The sequence below is a fragment of the Dipodomys ordii genome, unplaced genomic scaffold (genome assembly GCF_000151885.1).
Source record: "Dipodomys ordii isolate 6190 unplaced genomic scaffold, Dord_2.0 Scaffold186, whole genome shotgun sequence".
Classification (NCBI taxonomy): Eukaryota; Metazoa; Chordata; class Mammalia; order Rodentia; family Heteromyidae; genus Dipodomys; species Dipodomys ordii.
The window spans coordinates 668,272-689,409 of NW_012267402.1; the positions used below are offsets into that span (position 1 = coordinate 668,272).

Genomic DNA, 21,138 nt, shown 5'->3' on the forward strand with positions numbered 1-21,138 from the left:
AGGATCTAGCTTTTGTTTTCTACAAGTAGTTAACCAATTTTGCCAGCACCATTTACTGAAGAGGCTGTCTTTCTTCCATTCTATTGTTTTAGCTCTCTTATCGAAGATTAGATGGCTATAGGTCTTTAAGTTCATTTCTGGGTTTTCAATGCTATTCCATTGATCCTGAGGTCTGTTCATGTTCCAGTACCAAGCTGTTTTTATTACTATGGCTTTGTAGTAGAGTTTGAAATTGATATTCCTCGAGCACTGATCTTTCTGTTGAGGATTGTTTTTGCAATTCAGGGTCTTTTTATTGTTCCATATTAATTTTTGGATTGCCTCTTCTATTTCCTTGAAGAATGAGGTTGGAATATTGATAGGTATTGCATTCAGTTTGTAGATAGCCTTGGGAAGTATTGCCATTTTCACGATGTTGATCTTTCCAATCCAGTAGCAAGGGAGATTTTTCCACTTTCTAAGTTTTGTTTTGATTTCCTTTTTCAAGTTTTTAAAGTTTTCATCATAGAGGTCCTTCACTGCTTTGGTTAAGTTAATTCCTAGGTATTTTATTTTTTGTGGGGCTATTACGAATGGAGTTACTTTCCTAATTTCAGCCACACTTTTCTCATTGTTGGCATACAGAAAAACCATTGATTTTTGAGGGTTAATTTTATACATTGCTACTTCACCAAAGTTTTCAATCAGCTTGAGTAATTTGGGAATGGAGTCTGTGGGATTGTTTAGATACAAGATCATGTCATCTGTAAAGAGGGAGAGTTTTACTTCTTCTTTCCCTATTTGGATCCCTTTTATGTGTGTATCCTGTCTTATTGCTATAGCTAGGCATTCTAATACTAGATTGAAGAGAAGTTGAGAGAGTGGACATTCTTGTCTTGTTCCTGAGTTAAGAGGAAATGGCTTAAGTTTTTCACCATTAAGTATAATGCTGGCTGTAGGTTTGCCATATACAGCCTTTATTGTATTGAAGAATGTTCCATGGATTCCTAATTTTTCCAGAACCTTCATCATAAAGGTGTATTGGATCTTGTCAAATAGTTTTTCTACATCTATTGAGATAACCATGTGGTTCTTATCCTTACTCTGTTACTGTGATGAATTATATTCATTGATTTGCATATCTTGAACCAGCTTTACATCCATGAAATGAATCCTGTTTGATCGTGGTGTATGATTTTTTGGATGAATTGTTGAAGTCGATTGGCCAAAATTTTGTTGAGAAGTTTTGCATCAATGTTCATCAAAGAAATGGGTCTATAGTTCTGTTTCTTTGATGAGTCCCTGCCTGGTTTGGGGATAAGGGTTATGATGGCTTCATAGAATGAGTTTGGTAGTGAGCTTTCTCTTTCAATTTCATTGAAGAGTTGGAGGAGTATTGGTGTGAGTTCTGCTTTGAAGGCCTTGTAGAATTCCGCTATAAAACCATCTGGCCCTGGGCTTTTCTTAGATTGGAGGCAGAGACAAGCATTTTCTGTAATAGCCCTGGTCTGTGTTTGTCATGATTTTAAGTGTTGCCTCCTATGGGCAGTTTGATCACATATTAGGGTCTACTGACATAAGGATTTTAAGATTGCTGAGCAGGATAATGTTACAGGGAAAGATAATATACCAAGATGACTTTATTCCACTAGAACCAACATAGATCACCTCACATATCAGGGCAAGGATGGGCAGGAAGTGTAAGGTGTGGCAGGAAGAGGGAGAAAATTTTTTGGGGGGTCCAGTCGTGGGGCCTGAACGCTGGGCCTGGGCGCTGTCCCTCAGCTCTTCAGCTCAAGGCTAGCACTCTACCACCTGAGCCACATTACCACTTCTGGCTTTTTTCTTTTTGCTTATGTGGTGCTGAGGAATCGAACCCAGGGCCTCATGCATGCAAGGCAAGCACTCTACCACCGAGCTACCTTCCCAGCCCCAAGAGGGAGAAATTTTAAGCAAACCATTACATCTCTTTCTCCATTTCTACAGAATCATTTCTATGATTCTACTGGATTTGACATAGAGTGGAAGTTTAAGTAGCTTTTGTCTGTTACTCAGCTATATTTGAATTACTCCTTAAGACTAATTATTTATTATAATTCTATTTGTTCATCTGCTCAGAATAAATACTATGGGAAAAAGATTCACAGAATATGTTCCTTTAAGGCAGAATATAAAAGAAAAAAATAATTCTGGGAAGTGTGTGAGCACATCAATTAGTAGAGCATATCTAATGACAAATTTTCATTTGTCTACTACTGTCAGAAGCAATAATCCTAAATCTGAAATTGGAAACATAAAATTCATCTGCAGAACCATCTGTCTCTTGGTAAGAGCCCTAGACTTCAAAATACTACCATTTCATCATCAATGAAATCATTTGCTGGTATTATCCCCATTACCTAGCTTGTGAGAGTGTCACTGCCAATCATGAAGATGCAATTGCTACAGAGAAGAGAGGGAAGAAGGCGTCAGAAGGAGATGTACCCCTCTTCATGGAGCTGGACACTGCCCTTTCTCCCTGCGTTGACCTGTCTGACATCATGCTTTTATGGTGACATATTTTTTATTTCTACAACAAAGTAGAAAGCTGCACTTTTTTTTTGGGGGGGGGGAGGGTGGCCATGCAGCCTGAACTCTGGCCTGGGCACTGTCCCTCAGCTCTTCAGCTCAAGGCTAGTGTTTTACCACTTGAGCTACAGCGCCACTTCCATCTTTTTCTGCTTATGTGGTGCTGAGGAATCGAACACAGGGCCTCATGCATGCGAGCCACCTTCCCAGCCCAGCTGCACATTTTTGACTTGGAGAATGTACTTGTCTTTCAAAATCCACTGTTTCCTAACATGATTAATATTGACTGTTTTTGAATATCTGTGAAAAATACAAACTTACTAGTGACTGATTTTAAGTCTTAAAGAAAACATTTCTAAGGGGAATATATTCAGCTGAATGGCACCTAATGCCATTGATAAAACCCTGAAAATATACTGCATATAATGTTTTTGATAATATAGATGTATAAACTTTTTTATTAATAAGTGTTTTTATTATGAAAATACTTATACAGAGGTATTACAATTACGTGAGCAAGGTAATAAGTACATTTTTATCAAGCATTATTGCCTCCTCCTTTGTTTCCTTTTTCTTTCCCTTTCTTCTCATTCATGAATATCACCCAATCAATATCTCTAAAAAAACAAAGAAACTATAAAGAACTATCATTTTTATAGGAGATAAAATCACAACAATAAGTAACCTGTTTTAGGAAGCTTTCATCTTAGAGGAAACTAAGCAAAAATAGATTTATGTTTGACATGCTTTCCTGTAGAGTGATATTCCTAAATGATATACATACCTGCCAAAACATCACTAAGGCCCTTGACTGACTGACAAATAAATTCTATGTTTCTTTGGGTCTGACTTACTTAATACAATTTTTTCCAAGTCTTTCCATTTCCTTATGAATGGGGCAATATTCTTTCTGATGGAAGCATAAAATTCCATTGTGTATATATACCACATTTTCTCAATCTATTCAACCACAGAGGAGCATCTGGGTTGATTCCATATCTCAGTTCTGATAAACAGTGCTGCAATTTAGTATAGCCTGGTTTGTGGTCAGTTAGATAGATTGACTAGAAATGGGATTTTGGGGTCCTAGGGAAGTTCTATGTTTATTCTTTTGAGGAACCTCCACACTGCTTTCCAGAGTGGTTGAGCAAGTTTACGTTCCCGCCAACAGTGGCCACATCCCCACCAGCATCTGTTACAATTAGTTTTCTTGATGATGGCCATTCTTACTAGGGTGAGGTGAAATCTCAATGTTGTTTTGAATTTCTTTTGTGCCTAGAGATATTGAACATTTCTTCACATCTATTGGCCATTCTTACTTCTTCTTCTGAGAAGTCTCCTTTAAGTCTTTAGCTCATTTATTAATTGGCTTGTTGTTTCTTTGAGGATTTGTTTCCCCCCCCAAACAAAGAATATTGTATATATGAGGCCTTTGTCTCATGCATAACTGGTAAAAATATCCTTCCGTGTTGTGGGTTTTTCTATTTACCTTGCTAGCTATGTCTTTTGCCATGGAGAAACTCTTCAGTTTGACGTCATCCCATTTATCTACACTTTATTTGATTAGTTGTGATTCTGTATCTTAGAAGTTTCAACCCATGCCTAGGAGCCCTGTGGTTTCCCCCATGCTTTCCTATAATATTTTCATGGGATCTGGCCTTACATTAAGGTCATTTGTCCATTTGTGTCTGATGCTGGATGATATATAAGGATCCTAGCTTCAGTTTTCTGTATGAGTATAGCCAATTCTACTAGCACCATTTCCTGAAAAGGATATCTTTCTTGCATCCTGTGATTTTGTCTCCTTTATCACATATTAGATGGCTATTGGTATGTGGCTTTATTTTTGGGTCTCCTATTCTGTTCCATTGGTCCTCAGGCCTATTCTTGTGCCAGTATCAAGCTGTTTTATTATTATAGCTTTGTAGTAGAATTTGAAGTCTGATATTGATATTCCTCCAATACTTGTCTTTCTGCTAAGAATTGTTTTTGCTATTTAGTGTCTTTATTAGTCTATATGAATTTTTGGATTGCTTTCTATATATCATTGAAGAATTTTGTTGAATGTTGTTGAGTATCACATTGAATTTGTAGATAGCTTTGGGCACTGTTGACATTTTCACAGTGTTAATCCTCCCAATCCAGGAGCATGGAAGGGATTTTTTTCCATTTCCTTAAAAATGCTTTAATTTTTTTCAGATTTTTAAATTTTCATCATATATGTCCTTTATATCTTTGGTTAATTCCTAGGTTAGTTTTTGGAGTTGCTTTCCTGATTTCAGTCTTGAAATAAGCCAGACCCAAAGAAACATAGGTTTCATGGTTTCCCTCATTTGTAGTAATTAGAATGTATTTATAAACATACAAGTAAAAATGATGGATGGTAAAAAACAAAAATATTACACTTGGATATATTAAATTAAACAGGACTCTAAACATTCACACAGTGAGATCAAAGGAGGATATTCTTAGGAGAGGATAACCAAGACTCAATAACTACGGGCATATAATCATATAAAATGTTTATTGAAATGAACTCCAAGAAAGGGAACTAAAAGAGTTTTTTGTTATTTTTGTTATTTTTCTTTTGTTTTTCTCTTTTGATTGCTGTAGCTTCTATATTACATGTAGCTTTATCGGTTTAGGGGTAAGGGAGAGCAGAGAAATGGCTAGACAAAGGATAAACAAATGCAGCAGTGATAGCCACTAAACACTATGTTGAAAATGAACTACACAGCTTCTGTGGGATAGGGGTCAGGAGGGAAAACGCTGGGAAAAAATGAGAATGAGATGTCACTGTTCAAAAAGAAATGTACTCATTACCTGACTTATATAACTATAACCCCTCAATATACAGCCTTTGCAACCTAAATAAATACAAACTCAACATTGTGGTGTCTTTGTAACCTTCTTGTAAATATGTCTCACCAACTATGGGCTCTTTCCCAGATCTTACCAGTTCTCCTTCTTCTAAGTCCCTGTGTTGTAAATTTAGTGTATTGGTACAATTATAATTTCCAGTACAGTGGTTAGGTTATTTTTCAGTTCTTTATAAACTTTATAAGCTTCTGCAGAATGGGATAAATGCCAGTTTATCTCTATGTTGAGCATATACCAATATGAATGGAGTTTCATGATAAATTGGCTTCATCACCAAAGGCAGCTGACAGGACTGATTTAGCAGTTGTTTGAGCTGCTTTATTTTCAATCTACTTGTATTTTTAACCTATACTGTAAATCTTGTGGACAGTATGCAGTTAGATCATATTTTTTAAAATCCAATCTAAATTGCTTAAATGTTTTTAAATGGGTGTTTTTTCAACAAATATTAAATAAGAACTCTCAAAAAATTAAAAATAAATTCCAATCTAACAATATATATCTTTTCATTATGTCTATATGTATTTGTATTATTTTGATGTGGTTATATTTATAATTGTTATTAAAAGTTTTATGCTCTCATAGGTATTTTTTCATTTTTATAAATCTTAGTCCTGGGGCTTAAGCTCAGGGCCTGGGTGCTTTCCTTCAACTTTTATGCTGAAGGCTACTTCTCTACCACTTAAGCCACAGCTCCACTTCCCAATATTTGGTGTTTAATTGGAGAAAAGAGATTCACTGACTTTTCTACTGGGGCTGAGTTTGAACTGCAAACCCCAGATCTCACTCTTTTGAGTACCTAGGATGGAAGGTAGGAGCCTAGTTTTGTGTTGCTCCCCTTCTCCTTTTGTTGTACATTAAGGGAATATCTGATAATGCAAATTTAATTTTATTCATAACCTTTCAGTATGTTTTAAAGTTGATATTTAGCAGTTGTTCCAGAGCTTTCCATACATGTCATATAATAATCAACCTCTGCTTTTATATCAGTTAAATTCTACCAATAGAGAACTATTTCTTTTATATAATACTCTTTCTATTCCCTTTACTCCCTGTAAGTGATATGTAATATACACCACAATGTTATACATATCTTAATGTTTCAAACCCAATATACTGTTATAATTACTACCTTACATCTATAGTCAGTTTCATAGCTCAATACAGATTTTTCTACCAGCTACCTGCCTTGTGCTGTTTTTGGCAAATATAACATTCATGCATTCATTATAGAAATGAACATATACAATGTTATAGACCCAACATTGTATTATATGCATAATATTTTAGGCAATTTATTTTTAAGTCAGTTATGACAAAAATTCCACATTTCATTATATAATTATTTTTACTGGTATTCTATTTTTAGGTGATTTGAGCCCTGTCTGTGCTCACCTGTTTTTGCTTTGGAGATTTTCTTCTAATACCTATTGTGATGCAGGTGGACTATCAACAAATTTCTTAATGTTTATGTTGGAAAGTCATTATTTCACGTTTATTTTGACAGATGGCTTTGCTAGATAAAATCTTGTTATTGATTATCATGTGGAAAACTTTAAATATGTCACCCCACTACCTTCTGGATTTTGCTAAGCACAGTGATTAATTTTTTGGAGTTGTTTCTCTTTTGTTGCTTTCAAGATTGTGTCTTTGTCTTTAATGTCAACATTTTTACTAGAATATAACCATTTGTGACTATTTCTAGGTATCTTACATAAAATTTCATTAGAACATGTACGTTTGTATTTTTGATAAGTTGGGAAAGTTTTCTGCCACTATTTCAAGTATTGTTTATGCTGAGCTTTTTTTTCTTGTCTGCTGCCTCTATGATATAAATGTTGTCATGATAGCATCTTTCATTTTTCTGAGATTTGGATCATTTTTTAAATTACTTTTCTCACTGGGCACTAGTGGCTTAGCCCTGTAATGCTAGCTAGTCAGGAGACCTGAGGATCTTGGTTAGAAGCCAGCCCAGACAGAAAAGTCCATCACACTCTGATCTCCAATTAACTATCCCCACAACAAAAAAGCTGTAAATGAGGCTTTATCTCAAGTGATAGAATGCTAGCCTTCAGCACAAAAGCTCATGGACAATGCCTAAGCCCTGAATTCAAGCCTCAGGACCAGCATTTAAAAATTAATTTTCTCTATTTTGTAGGTTGTATAATTTTTTTCAACTTTAGTTAGCTGATACTTTCATCTGGCCATTTAAATCTACTTTTCAATATTCCACTGATTGTGGAATATTGCACTAACCAGAGTTAGTGCAAAAGTTGCAACTCCAGTGAGTTATAATGGACCCACTTTGTCTGCCCTATCCCAGACAAGTTAATCAAAGAGATGAATGGTGGTGATGGAGGGAAAGGAGCTTTGTCAACCATCTGACCACACTGGGAAAACCAGCAATTCAATGACTTAAACACTGCCTTCAAGTGGTTACAACAGTCTCAGAAAAACAAAGATGTGGGGATGTTCCACGGTAGTAGTCCAATTTGTCTCAGGATCTGCCATGCAGAGCTTTGAGGAGAAAGACTCCGGAAACCTTAGAAGGGAGAAAAAGCAACAGAATGAAATCAGAGTTATACACAAAGTAGAGTTTAGCTTAATCTGAAAGCTAGACCTCCTTCAAATATACTTTGTAATTCAAGGGTCTTCTCCGTGGTTTAAATCAATCTTTTAATCTTTTCCATCTCTTTATTAGTGCTTTCCATTGGATTGCCATTGCCATTGTTTAGCTTATTTTATTAAATACGGTTTTTCTTTAGTTCTATGAACACTTATTTTGAAATATTATTCTGTTAAATTGGACTTGGGTAAAAAATCAACAAATGGGTCTACGTAACTTCATTCTCTACTCAAATTTGATTTTGTACAAATTCCCACTGTATCTTGCTTAATTTTCTCAGACCCAGATAGTAATGCTTCCGCTCTTTACTTAGACACCACTGTATCCAGAAACTCTCACATGTCTCCAGGCAAAATCACACTCTGGCCAGCTGGTAGGTCTAATCAAGAGACACACCTACCATCTGTCAGAGGAACCAACTCTTGCCTAGTCAAACCCCCACTCACCTTCCTACAACCCTCATCTTACAAAGAGTTCTTAAGTCTTAATTTCAATTAATCTGCCAGGTCTCTGCTGCCTGTGGTATCTGGCCCTTCTCACTTGACTGAATTCTTTCAAAGGCGTATATTGGCTGAAGCCTCAGACCTAACAACATCTTAAGCTCATAGTTGTATTGCTGTTTTTAGTCCTCCACTCCCAACATGTGGAAGATACTTTCCTGTTTCTTTAAATGTTCAATAATTTTTGTTAGAAATAAGATATTTCACGTAATATATCTTTGCATCTCTAGGTATTGCATCCTGCTCTGGGGTTTCTCATAATTTTATTTTGGCTGGATTCTTTTAATGAATTCACCTTACCAGTTTTAAGCTTCTAATGTTTCTCCTCAAGATGTGTTTTTAACAAGTGCACAGAGGACCCAAGTTAAAACAATGATATTGGTAGAGCTAATTTTCCTCTCTCTTTTGACCACACCCAGGGGCAAACCTGTATTGACCTTTGACTAATTGCTCTACTGCTTTCAAAAATATCCTGGGAAAAGGCTGCATGGATACCTGGTGGTTCATATTTGCAATCCCAGCTACTTGGGGAGTTGAGATCAGGAAGATCATAGTTCTAAGCTATCCTGGCCAGAAAAGTCCATGAAATGACATCTGCATGTGTCTTTCCAAAGAATTAAAATGATCACATTGAAGTTGTGGGTTTTATAAACACCTCATCTATCTTAGGTACTTAGAAAACTTTGAACACCAAATTTTTAAATAGAATTATTCAGAAAATTATTTCAACCACTTTTTCTATACAGTTGTATAGGGTTTTGGATATAATAAAATGAATACAGTCTCTAGGCAGAATGACACATACATCTTAAATAGTACATTCTTTTAACAGCTGATGACTCAAAGTTGAATTTCGTTTTGGTTTGTCTTGTTTGATGGGTTTGTGAAGCAGTCTTGCAATTTAGCTCAGGCTGGCTCCAAACTCTGCAATCTTCCTGCTCCCAAGTTCTAAGATAACAGGCAAAAAAATTATCTTTTAATATGCAACAAGATTTTCCCAATAATTCTTCCTTCTGACCAATGCCATATTTTATTTTCTTAAATTTGAAAACAGAAACAAAGAGACATTTAGTTATTGCATTTATTGAACTTACTATTTGTTAGACAAAAATCTTATTCTCTATTCTTTCCTGGTGGTTTGCCAGGAAACTGACAGTAATTATGAAAGCACATAAGTGCCTGGCTAAAGAGAAACTTTAGCAATTTTCTCAATATAGCACTTCGAGAAGCTCAGAGATGCTTTTAATTTAAATACCCAAAGACAAAAATTTCAAATCTGTTTATATCTTAAAATGAAACTATTAACTAATTCTCTGACAATAATTGTATTTATAGTCCTGTAGCCCATTTCACCACAAGACTGTGAAGAAATGTAAATGATCCTTGTTAACCCTATGATGTAGTTGTCACCACATTTAGCAAGGCCTATTTTGGGGATCAAGCTAGGATGTTGAATGAGCCATGGAAAATCAACAGTAAGTCAGAGGAGCATCACACCTGCAAGACCTTGAATTTGGCCTCTGGTTCGCAGAGCAATTTAACAGAAAAGAAAAAAGCATCATTCCTCCCTCCCAGAATTAAAATAAGATTAATTTGCATGTTTTAAATTAATTTGAAAATACAAAGCATGTTTCTTTAAGTTTGATAGAAACCACTATGATCATTATTTATCAGTCTGAGTGTACTACCCAGATATTTTCTCAAATATTAGATATGGATGTGAAAGTATTACTAGATTTTCAATTCACTATTCTTCACAATCACATGAACCAGGGCTTAGTTTCTCTCCTGCTCCCTCTCCCTCTGTCTCTTCTCCCTCTGTCTCTTTCCCTCTCTCTCTCCCCCTCTCTCTTCCTTTTACTCTCTTGTCTCTCTGTCTCTGTCTGTTTCTGTCTCTGTCTCTCTCTGTCTCTCTCTGTCTGTCTCTCTCTCTCTCCCTCCATCCTTCCTTCTCCCTCTCTCTGAAACAAATATCTTATTTTGGTTTATGGTGTTGAAGGTTGCAGTCCATGACTGTTGGTTCTATTTCTCTGGATATATAGCAGCCCAGTGCAACATAGTGGGAGCAGTATATCACAGAGAAAGTCAACCATCTTGTGGCTTGGTGCTAGCAGAGACCAGGGTACTACAATGACTTAATACCTCCCACTGGGCCCCAGCCCTTAATTTTTTATATCTTCTAATGATGCCATGCTTAGGACTAAGCCTGTGCCACACAGGCTGTTGGGAACATTACAATTCCAAGTAACAACGTAGCAAGTAGGCCAACTATCAAGTGGCTGGAGTCAACTATTAAGTGACTGGAGAAGCCACATAAAATGATGGAGGAATGCTTCAAATCTGTGAAGGCAACTGCTCAACTGTTCTCCCAGCTTCTGAGAAGAATAGCTTGTTTTCTTTCCCATCTATGTGAAACCTCATATTCAGCTTCCTTTTACATGCAAATGACTGACAAACATCTGAAAAGAAAAAAATAATTGGAGATTGAAAGAAATAAGAAGAAAGACATTCAGCTAGCTAAAATTGATAAGAGCAAAAAGAACTTACAAAAGTGAGAGACTTTCATAATTTGTGGGAATTTAATTGCTTGCAAGAGAATTCTTCAGTCAGAAGGGAAGGGTAGGTGCAGCCAGTTGCCTAGGGTATACAATTGCCTGGAGGAGAGCATCCGATCTGACATTTGCTCCTGAGTGTGACACAAATGCTCCCAACACCACCACTCTCAAACACCGATTTGAAGTCAGTATACACAGAGCTAGGAAGAGCATACAAAAGCTATTGTTCCACACTAGGTGTAGCCCAATTTCTGGGTGGATACTAAGTGGCTCGGTAGGAGGAAATGCTCAGATTTTAGACACTGTTTTTCTATTCTCTAATGCAAGTGACTTTAGAGAGTTTAAAATCATCAGTGGTGAAAAAAAAATGTATTCTTTTCCTCAGGGGATGGACTCAAGGAGCACTAGAGACACAGGTGTTAGCAATTTCATGCTGAAAACAGAGATCAAATCAAACACAGTGAAAGGCTTTGGCTTTTCACCAAACCAAGGCGCAAAGTACATCCAAGGACATTTGTGTGTTTAAATGCAAAACAAAAAGTATCTAAAATTCAATATGATAAAACTTAGATGAATACCAAATAGGAGGGCAGATATTAATACTTACTGCAAGCACTAGGGAAATGATAATCACCATATCCTAATTTTCTCACTTTTTGCTTCAAGAATTTTATCATTATCTATTTAATATATCATTATTTTCGTGGAGAATTTCTTCATATTAATATTGTCCTCTAGGAAAATGGTATGTAATGCCATAATCAGTCTGCCATTTCTGTAACAAACACCTGAGACAATCCATTTATAATGTAACAAACACCTGAGATAATCCATTTATAAAGGAGAAAGGCTTATTTTGGCTCAAGGTCTTGGAGGTTCCATGTATGGTTGCTTGGTCTGTCACCTTTGAGCCTGTGATAAGACAGCAAGCATACCATGGCAGAGAACATATTGGGGTGAAAAGGTAGTCACCTCATGGTAGGTAGGAAACAAAAGAGAGAAAGAAGAGAACAGGGGATTGGGTACTAATATGACCTTCAAGAGCATATGACCTAAGACACTCTCAGTGGGTCCCACCTTTTAAAAGGCCACACCATCTTCCAGCTGGATTCCTTTTTCATAATACATGGGAGATATTCAAAACCCAAACTTGGGAAACTGAAAATATGAGGATTTTACTCTTTTAAGCAGGCTATTCATACACGCAGAGGTGTTTTTTTTTCTCCCAGAGATCAATGGATATTTATTAGATTATTTTTGAAAGAGGGCAAAGTAAGCCATCTCTGTTCATCAAATATAGCAATGTTCAACAGATTTAGCTTTCCTTTAAAAAACAAAAGTTTGTTGATGCTTCTGATGACATAGCAATAAAAAAGCCCCAGTGCTTTACAGAAAGGCAAAACAAATATTGCTTTCATTGTGTTGATACTGGAGATGTCCACACAGCCCAGCTCATACAGCCCAGCTCTCGCTCCTTCAGCCTCCCTGGGTCTTGCCAATTCTCTTCCTCTCTTTTAACTTCTGTTTTCACACCTAGTTCACTGATCAATGAACCATTTCTCACCTCGGTAGAGGAGAGTCAGCCACAGGTATCTGGCTGGATATTTTAGACACCAACTTTAGATTTGTTAGGAGAGAAAAGGTGGGGGCTGGGAGATGGAAGCAGGGAGAGAGAGGATGTCATTTAATTCAGGGATGGAAAGAATAGTTTATAGCCTACTACACACTATAAAGTGGGGAGATTTGAACTGAAATATAACATTTAGTGCATTTGTCTGTTTTTATGGGCTTCTCAGAGAAGGAAATGCCTGGCATGAAAGCATGAAAGGTAAGAAAAGCTCCTGATGCTCTAGGCTTTTGTATCAATGGGAGCATGGTAGATTTCCTATTGGCAGATCTGACTTAAAAATAATGAAACCAGCCACCCATGAAAGTACATCTCACTATTTCTTCTTGGCTCAAAGCCTTGAGGTATTAAAGTACTCTATTTCCATAGAGTTCCTGCTTTATTAAGAAACTTTTCTAGACATGACTTCTGCTCAATCTAGTATAACCTTTCACATTCAGTGACAAGATGAGGGACAAAAACATTCAAAGAATTCTTTTGTTCAATTGAGAAGACACAAAAGAGGAAAACATTTGCAACTCTTAAAAGCATCAAGGATTGTCCAAAAAAAAAAAGATAGTCACTCTAACTAACCCAAAGAAAGGTAGGTAATGAGTGTAATATTTTTATGTGGTAGAACACAGTAAATTATAATTACATTTTCCCCTCAGTTACCTTCACCTTTTTGTGGAAAGAAGACTTTGTGTAGATCTCTATTTTAGCTCAATCAGACTTGGATAGAAATCGAGTTAAGTAACTGTCATCCTATGAACAATGACATATCAGATATTTCCTTAAATCAGACTTAATTTTTTCCCTTCACTGTTTCCTATCAAGAATCTGCCTTATAATTCAAGCCCTGTAAGGCAGAAAGGAAGCTGTCAGTCAAATCCTGAAGTCACATCCCCAAACTTAACAGAGTTCCCCAGGTCACCAGCATCTGAGGGCACCCTTTCTCACAAAGGACAGCATAAAAATTTTAAATATTCAAAACATGATGATAGGTTTCTTGACAGCTGCAAGAACTCCCATATGATTTATATCTACCATTCCTGGGCATATGTATGAGGATTTTAAATCTTCACACAATAAAAATACCTGCATTCCCATGTCCATTGCAGCTATAGAATCAGAAAATGTAGTGTATCTACACAACAGAGGATACTCCTCAGCCATAAAGAAAACAAAATTACAACATTTGCAGGAAAATGAATGGAAGTGGACAGAATCATGGTGAGCAAGATAAACCATGCTCTGAAGGACAAATACCATGTTTTTGCTCACATGCAGAATCTGGATGCAAAAATACAAAAAAAAATGTGACATGAATACTCAGTGGGTCTGTGAGGAGGGAGCCAGAGAGAGTAGGAGAAGGAAAGGCATAGAAGGGTGACTATGATAGAAGAACACTATATTATATATGAAAATGCATAATGTGCCCCACTAAAAATTCTCAGACGTGGAAAGAGGAGAAGGAAAGAAGCTAAGCACAGAAAAATAAGGGGAATTTTGCCAACATACTTAATATGTACATTTTCAAATATCATGATGAAATTCTGCTTTAAAATAAAAATCAGCTGACACTCTCACAAACTGGGAAACCAATGGGTGGCAAAAAAAAAAAAAAACTTTCAGTACCTAGATTAGGCTGGTGCCATCCCAGGACTGATCAGCGTCTGAAGTTGTCTCCACTGGTCAACTTGGATTACTCCTAATAGGAAGAGAAGAAATGGCATCCTTGTAAATTTATGCCCTACTTTTTAGGCAAATAAAGGAAAGGTGGACAGTTTGTATCTGCTACATTTCAATTAGCTTTAGTTCGAATGGGCCTTAACCCCTACCAAAAGTTTGAACAAGTTATTTTGTATATCTATTGTTTCCATTTCTTTCCTTATGTACAACATTATTTTGAATTACATAAAGGTGAAATAACATCAATGGAAGTTCTATATTTTTTTCTATATAGCAGTAGCTATAGAAAAACAATATGGCCTACAACATAATATAAAACAATATGTGTGCTCATGCATATGTATGCATGTGCACTTGTGTGTACACATTTGTTTCTGCATTACATGCTTAGATTACTTAAGGTTTTTCTTGGGGCAAATGGGCACTGAGAGGATAGACCAGGCTGCTCCAGGTCTTCTTAGGCCTTAGGAAAATGTGCCAAAAGTGAAGCAGAATCTATCGCATAGTGAAAATCATACACCTGAACTGTAGTGTAGCTACTCTTTTCTAAAGTGATAGCAATTATCAATTGGGTCAGTAAATCAACATTAGTCAAAGCAGGTAATCTTTGAAAAATTACACAATCCTAATTTTGGTTCCTGAAAAGACATCACTTCACTTTGGCTTACCATTTTTGTTGGGTCAAGACCTGTTCTCTATGAGTCACTGCTGATAAAAGTTCCATATATCTGAAACAGAATGAGACTGAGATTTATAAAGACACATAGAGCACCGTGAATATAAATGCCTTCAAAATCTGCTCTCCAAATACTTACCAGCATCCTGCTCAAAGAGCATGTGAGAATTATGTGACTTGAAGCTTACATCATTTTCTGTTTAGAAAAAAAATACAAATTTCTAAATAAACTTTCTAAGGAAGAAAGTATTTGTTCAGAAGAACAAAGATAATGACAACCAATTACATTGTTTGGAGCTGACAAAGGCCATAAAAATCACAAAATTGTCCAAACACAGTATTTTAACAATTACCAATTTGTCATAATTAGTCATGCTAATTTTGCACTTTTGTCTGCACACTTTTGAAAGCTGCCTTTTTCCATGATGCAACTTTGGGAATCTCATTGATGATAAAGAGAAGTAAAAGCTCATTTAATACTCTAGAATGACTTGACTTCATACATTAATAACTTTCTAGTTTGCATCTCATTATTATGAATGAATGATGTGGTTAGGGTTGATATCACATCACAGAGGACATTTGGAATTTTATAAAGTAGTAATTAATGGTAATACTCTTGGAATTATTGGCACACATTGACCAGCTAGTAAATGTGCTTTTGATATTATTAAATTACAGACACCCTGGCAGGTTTGAGGATCTGGGACTTCCACATGCTTCTTCTGGTTTCATACATTTCAAATTTCTGCACAGCTCAAGTCCTAAAAAGCATGTTCCCATCTGGGTCCAATTCTTCCTGTGTGGTGTCTCAGGTGGTGTCAGCCTGCTGCAGTTTTCCTCTTTGAAGCAATTTTGATACCAGGGTCACCAGCTTACCATGCTTGCAAACTAAATATGATTGCAAACAACATAAAACATAACATAAACAACATAAAAACCAAGGCTAATACATCCTCAACTTAGCACCTGAACTGGAATTGGGGAATCTGTCTTTTTTCTAAACTACACAACTGCTAGTGCAGCATTAGAAATTAAGTTTCAGTGGAATATCTAGAGGCCTTGACCAATTCTAGTTGAAACATTTTATGTTTACAAGTTTCACCAAAAACAAACAAACAAACAAAACATTGTTAAGGTCTCTCCTAAGCTTTGAAAGAAACTTGAGCAGAAGAGATGTCCAAAAATGTAAACTTAATTTTTGTCATGCTACATCTGCCTCTGCCCATCCATAACTTAGAGGCAATGTTTTAAAATAACTTAAACCTTTCTTATTTTCAAGTTTATAGAATTCTTTTTCACAGAATAAAGAATTCCTTTATTGAAAATTGAAGGGATGGTGGGAGGGGGGCACTGGGAGACAGGGAGTAAAACAATGAAAGGCTAACATTGATCAAGGTGCACTGTAGTCATAAACTGACATGTTGAATTGAAACCCTTTGTGCAACTACTTAATGATAATAAAATTTTAAAAAGAATTCCTTTACATTATAAATTCCATCTGTGAAGATCATACCAAAAGAAATAAGCTATAACCTATAAATAATAACAGATACTAAGGCACAATGGAGTTTGAGCACAAAGAAAACTGATTCTGTGTGTGTGTGTGTATGTGTGTGTGTGTGTGTGTGTGTACTCATGCTTGGACTTGCAACTTTTAGCATACATGTGTGAGCATACATTCAATGTATAAGCATACATTCAACTTTTTGATGAGGTGAAAATGATTCACATTTAATAGAAATCATCATTTTGCACTTTGATCTTTTCTAGGGCTCAAAACATGGTGCAATAACTGCTCCCCGCATAATGGTGGACAATGGCAGCAAGCTGGGGCTCTCTGTTAACTATGTGTTTATGAGGAGAGACATTGTGCTGTGTTGCTGAGCTATGTTATTTGGAAGGTTATGCATATTAAATGCATTTTCGACTTCAGATATTTTCTGTATGTGATGGGTTTTTTGGGTTGTAGTCCCATCATCAGTGGAGGAGCATCTGTTCTCTTACAATGAAATGTTTGCTACTTAAGAATAAAAAGAAACAGCCAATACATACCACATGGATAAGTCTTAAAATAATTTGGCTGAGCATAAGAAGGCAAGCACAAAGTGTATACATTTTATGATTCTCTTCAAGTGAAACTATAGAACCATAGCCGCAGAAAATCTACACCTGGGAGCCTGTGGAATGGAGAATAGGGTTTATAAATGAGCAATGTGATGAGTGAAAGGCTAAAACGATTACTTTGAAATGTGACAGATATATCTACTGTCTTGACTGTGGTGATGGTTTCTCAGATTTATATATGGGTTAAAGCATTAAATTGTCCATTTTAAATATACACAATTTTATATGTCAAGTATACTTCAATAAATCTGCTTAAGAAGTATTACACTGCTTGTAAGAGAGAAGAGGCCTTGTACATGAAGGATATTGCAGGACCTGAGTACAGTTATCAGAAGGCACTAGAGGGTCATTCCTGGAAGATGATTGCCAGTGTAGGTTTAGGGAAACTGAATATTTACTTAGGTAAGTAAAAGTGTGTTAGCATGAGAATATTCTACTCTGATACTAAGACTCAACATCCTGGCTAGAACCCCAAGTAAACAGCACTACTCTTGAAAGTCTAGAATTGTTAGCCCACATGCATTTGATATGCATTTGATATGCAAATGATATGTAACAGGAAGTGTAGAAATAAAGCAAAATACTCTGTGAAGCTGGCATGCTTTGAGGGTTCTACCATATTTGTTCAGAAAACCTGCCATCTATCTATCTATTTATCTATCTATCTATTATCACAAGTTCTCAGAAACACTATGTGCCAAGATAAGCAAAAATATTCAGATGGGTTGGGGAGGTAGCTTATTAAACCATGAAACATGCATGAGGCCCTGGTTCAATCTACAGCACCACACAAAAATATGGAGTGCCAACACTGTTGAGCTCCTCTGTGTTTGTTTTGTAAGATAAGGATAATGATAGGAGACATGGATACAGAATTAGGGCTCACTAGTAGCAATAGAGGTGATAGAACTTTTTATATGTTTCTACCCTGGTATAACTGCAAATGGTTAAATACAAAGACTCTGAAATAAGACATGATGTTCAAAGCTCAGACTCAAGAGCAAAAATTTGACTTATCCCATAAAGCAAGATATCTTGATTAACTAGGAATGCAGAAGGAGCATCTGTAACAAGAATCTGATAAAAAAAATTTCCTCAAATGTGAAGCTAGAAATAATGTATAATGTACATATACATACATACATACGTACATACATACATACATACATACATGCATACATGCAAGTGTACACAAATTTATTAACCAAAGTATGGTATTTGCAGACAAGAATTTAAATGGTATGTCTTCTCAGAAAAACTCACACTCCAACAAAATGGTTACCAGGAAACTTGCACTTGAAAGGAGTAGGAGGAAGTCAGAGAAAGGGATAGACAAAGGAAGAGAGGCAGGGGAAGAATGATATTCAATGCATATCCTATGAAACTAAGAAAATTGAGGGATGGGTTGGGTTGAAAGGGATGAAAGGGATGACATGGATCAACATGCATTTTACTTATTAACGGATTTTTTGAATGGTAATCCCTGTGTACAACCACTGAAAGATAATAAAAATGTAATTAAAATAGTAATATACCCAGATGACCTTAGGAAAAATGGTAGTGTTAACACTTTGTCCACAAGCAATTTTCCTCTATTTTTTCCCCAAGAAATGTGCTCAACTAGAATCCTTAATAGACAGCATCTGGATGCAATAAATTATAAAAGAATAAAAGTGGATCTAAATGGGTCAACTTTTGGACTTTAGTCATTGCTGTTAATGTTTTCATGGAGGTGCTCTAAGAATATACTACTGGCATCTATGAGGTGCCCTTTCTTGACAGAGTAGTCTCCTGTTGGTCAAGGGGCACCTTTGAGTGTGTTACTCTCTCCTTTCCATCTCTAAGGAAGCCACCTGGCAATTATTGACTGAGAGAACCTTATAAAGGTTCCTTGCATCAAGGTTGAATCAGTTCTGCGTTATCTGCTATAGAAACAACACTTACCTTTCTACCTTCCTACCCTCTGCCTCTCTCAATCTTCCTCTCCAAAAGGCCCTTTCTCAGGAATCCCTGGAATATGGCATTAGTCAATGGAGTTCTGCAGCTGACTTATATTTTGGTTCTGCTGATCAACTTTACTAAAAAAAAAAAAAGAGTTATATGATCATGTGGTGTAAGACCAAGACTTCATGTAGGCACTAGGAAATAGCAAACCAAAACAGTAATTGTTTTACCATTTTAGTCATTGTTAGTATATCCTCCTCCTTTTTGATTTAATAACCTCAATGTTAGGTCCTAAGATCTTTCCGCAAAATCAGGTGGTCAGACCAGGCCTGGCCACAATTGTTAACTCCCACCCCAGCATCTGAAATCTTACAGCTGCAGCAGTGAATGCCTTCCACCTAAACAGAACTGCAACTGTTGCAATCAATAAATCCCTCCCTGCCTGCATGCTATCTTTGGTCCCAGTTGCAACTGTAGTACTCCCTACTTCTATTATGAAGATAGCCTCTTTGCACAAAGACAAGGGGTGGGCCCAGCCCCAAAGGCACAGCCTTGTCAGCTGGATGACAATAAACTTTACTGTACAGGATTTGGTGTCCATGTGGTCTTCTGGGCTGGAGCTTTCAGTCATCACCAAAACTTTTCCTGGTATTAAACCAAGAGATCAGTAATCTAATAGGAAATGCTCTTTTCAGTGGTGGCAATATGGTTTTATGAAAATGCAGGGAAAAGTCCCTAGTGTTTAAAAATCATTTTGCAAATCAAGAACTCTAATAACAACAGATGCTGGAGGGGATGTGGACAGAAAGGAACCTTACTTCATTGTTGGTGGGAGTGTAAACTTGTTCAACCACTTTGGAAAGCAGTATGGAGGTTCCTCAAAAGACTCCACATAGAGCTCCCCTATGACCCAGCAATCCCACTTTTGGGCATTTACCCAAATGTTTACAAGACCACACTAAAGCTACAGCATGACTATGTTTATTGCAGCATCATTTACTATAGCTAAGATATGGAACCAACCCAGATGCCCCTCAGTAGATGAATGGATCAAGAAAATGTGGTATATATACACAATGGAATTCTATGCCTCCTTCATAAAGAATGACATTGCCCCATTTGTTAGGAAATAGAAAAGCTTGAAAGAAATTATATTAAGTGAAGTAAGCCAAGCCCAAAGAAATATAGGTCCCATGGTTTCCCTCATTTACAATAGTTAGTATATGTATGAGTCAAGCAGAAAAGGTCAGATAAGGTGATGTTAGGAAAATGAACCCTGAGATATGTATTTAAATGTTTTTTTCTTTCATGCATTTGTTTCTAATGCATTTATATAATTATTTCTTTGTTGCTTTGTATGTCCCTACCCCACAGTATAACCTCTGCTTTCACTGTATTTGAGGTCGGTATAATTTTTGGAGGGGAAGGGGAAAAACAAGTCGTTTAAATAAGGATACAGGTGGACCCATTGCAACAAGAGAAGTACGAGTTGTCATGTCAAAAACGAACTTTACAACTTTGGTCGGGGGGTGGGGAGAGGATTGGGGGTGAGGCTTGGAAGGGATGGGAAGGGGAAACAAAGGAGGAGGCTACAATGCTTGGTAAGAAATGTACTCATTATCTTACCCATGTAATTGTAACCCCTCTGTACATTTTTTCACAACAAAAAAATAAAAAAAATCATTTTGTAGCCCAAAGGTAATTTTTCTAAATCCTAAATTAATGAGTCCATTTTCTGTAGCTATAACAATACACATGGAATAAGATCATGTATAAAGAAGGGAGGGTTAGCTTATGCTTCTGGAGGATGAAACTTCAAGATCAGGTGACCCCTGAAGGCCCAAGGGCAGATTGCATCTAAGAAACCCTGGGAAAGGGAGAGATAACCTGACAAGACAGGAAGCCAAAGGGATTGAGGAGAGAGGCTTGTTCTCTTATAACAACTTGCTCTCAGAGAGCAAACTCTACAAAACCAGCATGAACTA

The 21,138-nt window shown here is 36.6% G+C and overlaps 1 pseudogene; it reads left to right on the top strand.

Moving 5' to 3' along the window:
- The window catches only part of LOC105999280, a 49,133-nt pseudogene that overhangs the window by 6,280 nt on the left and 21,715 nt on the right, over positions 1 to 21,138 (top strand).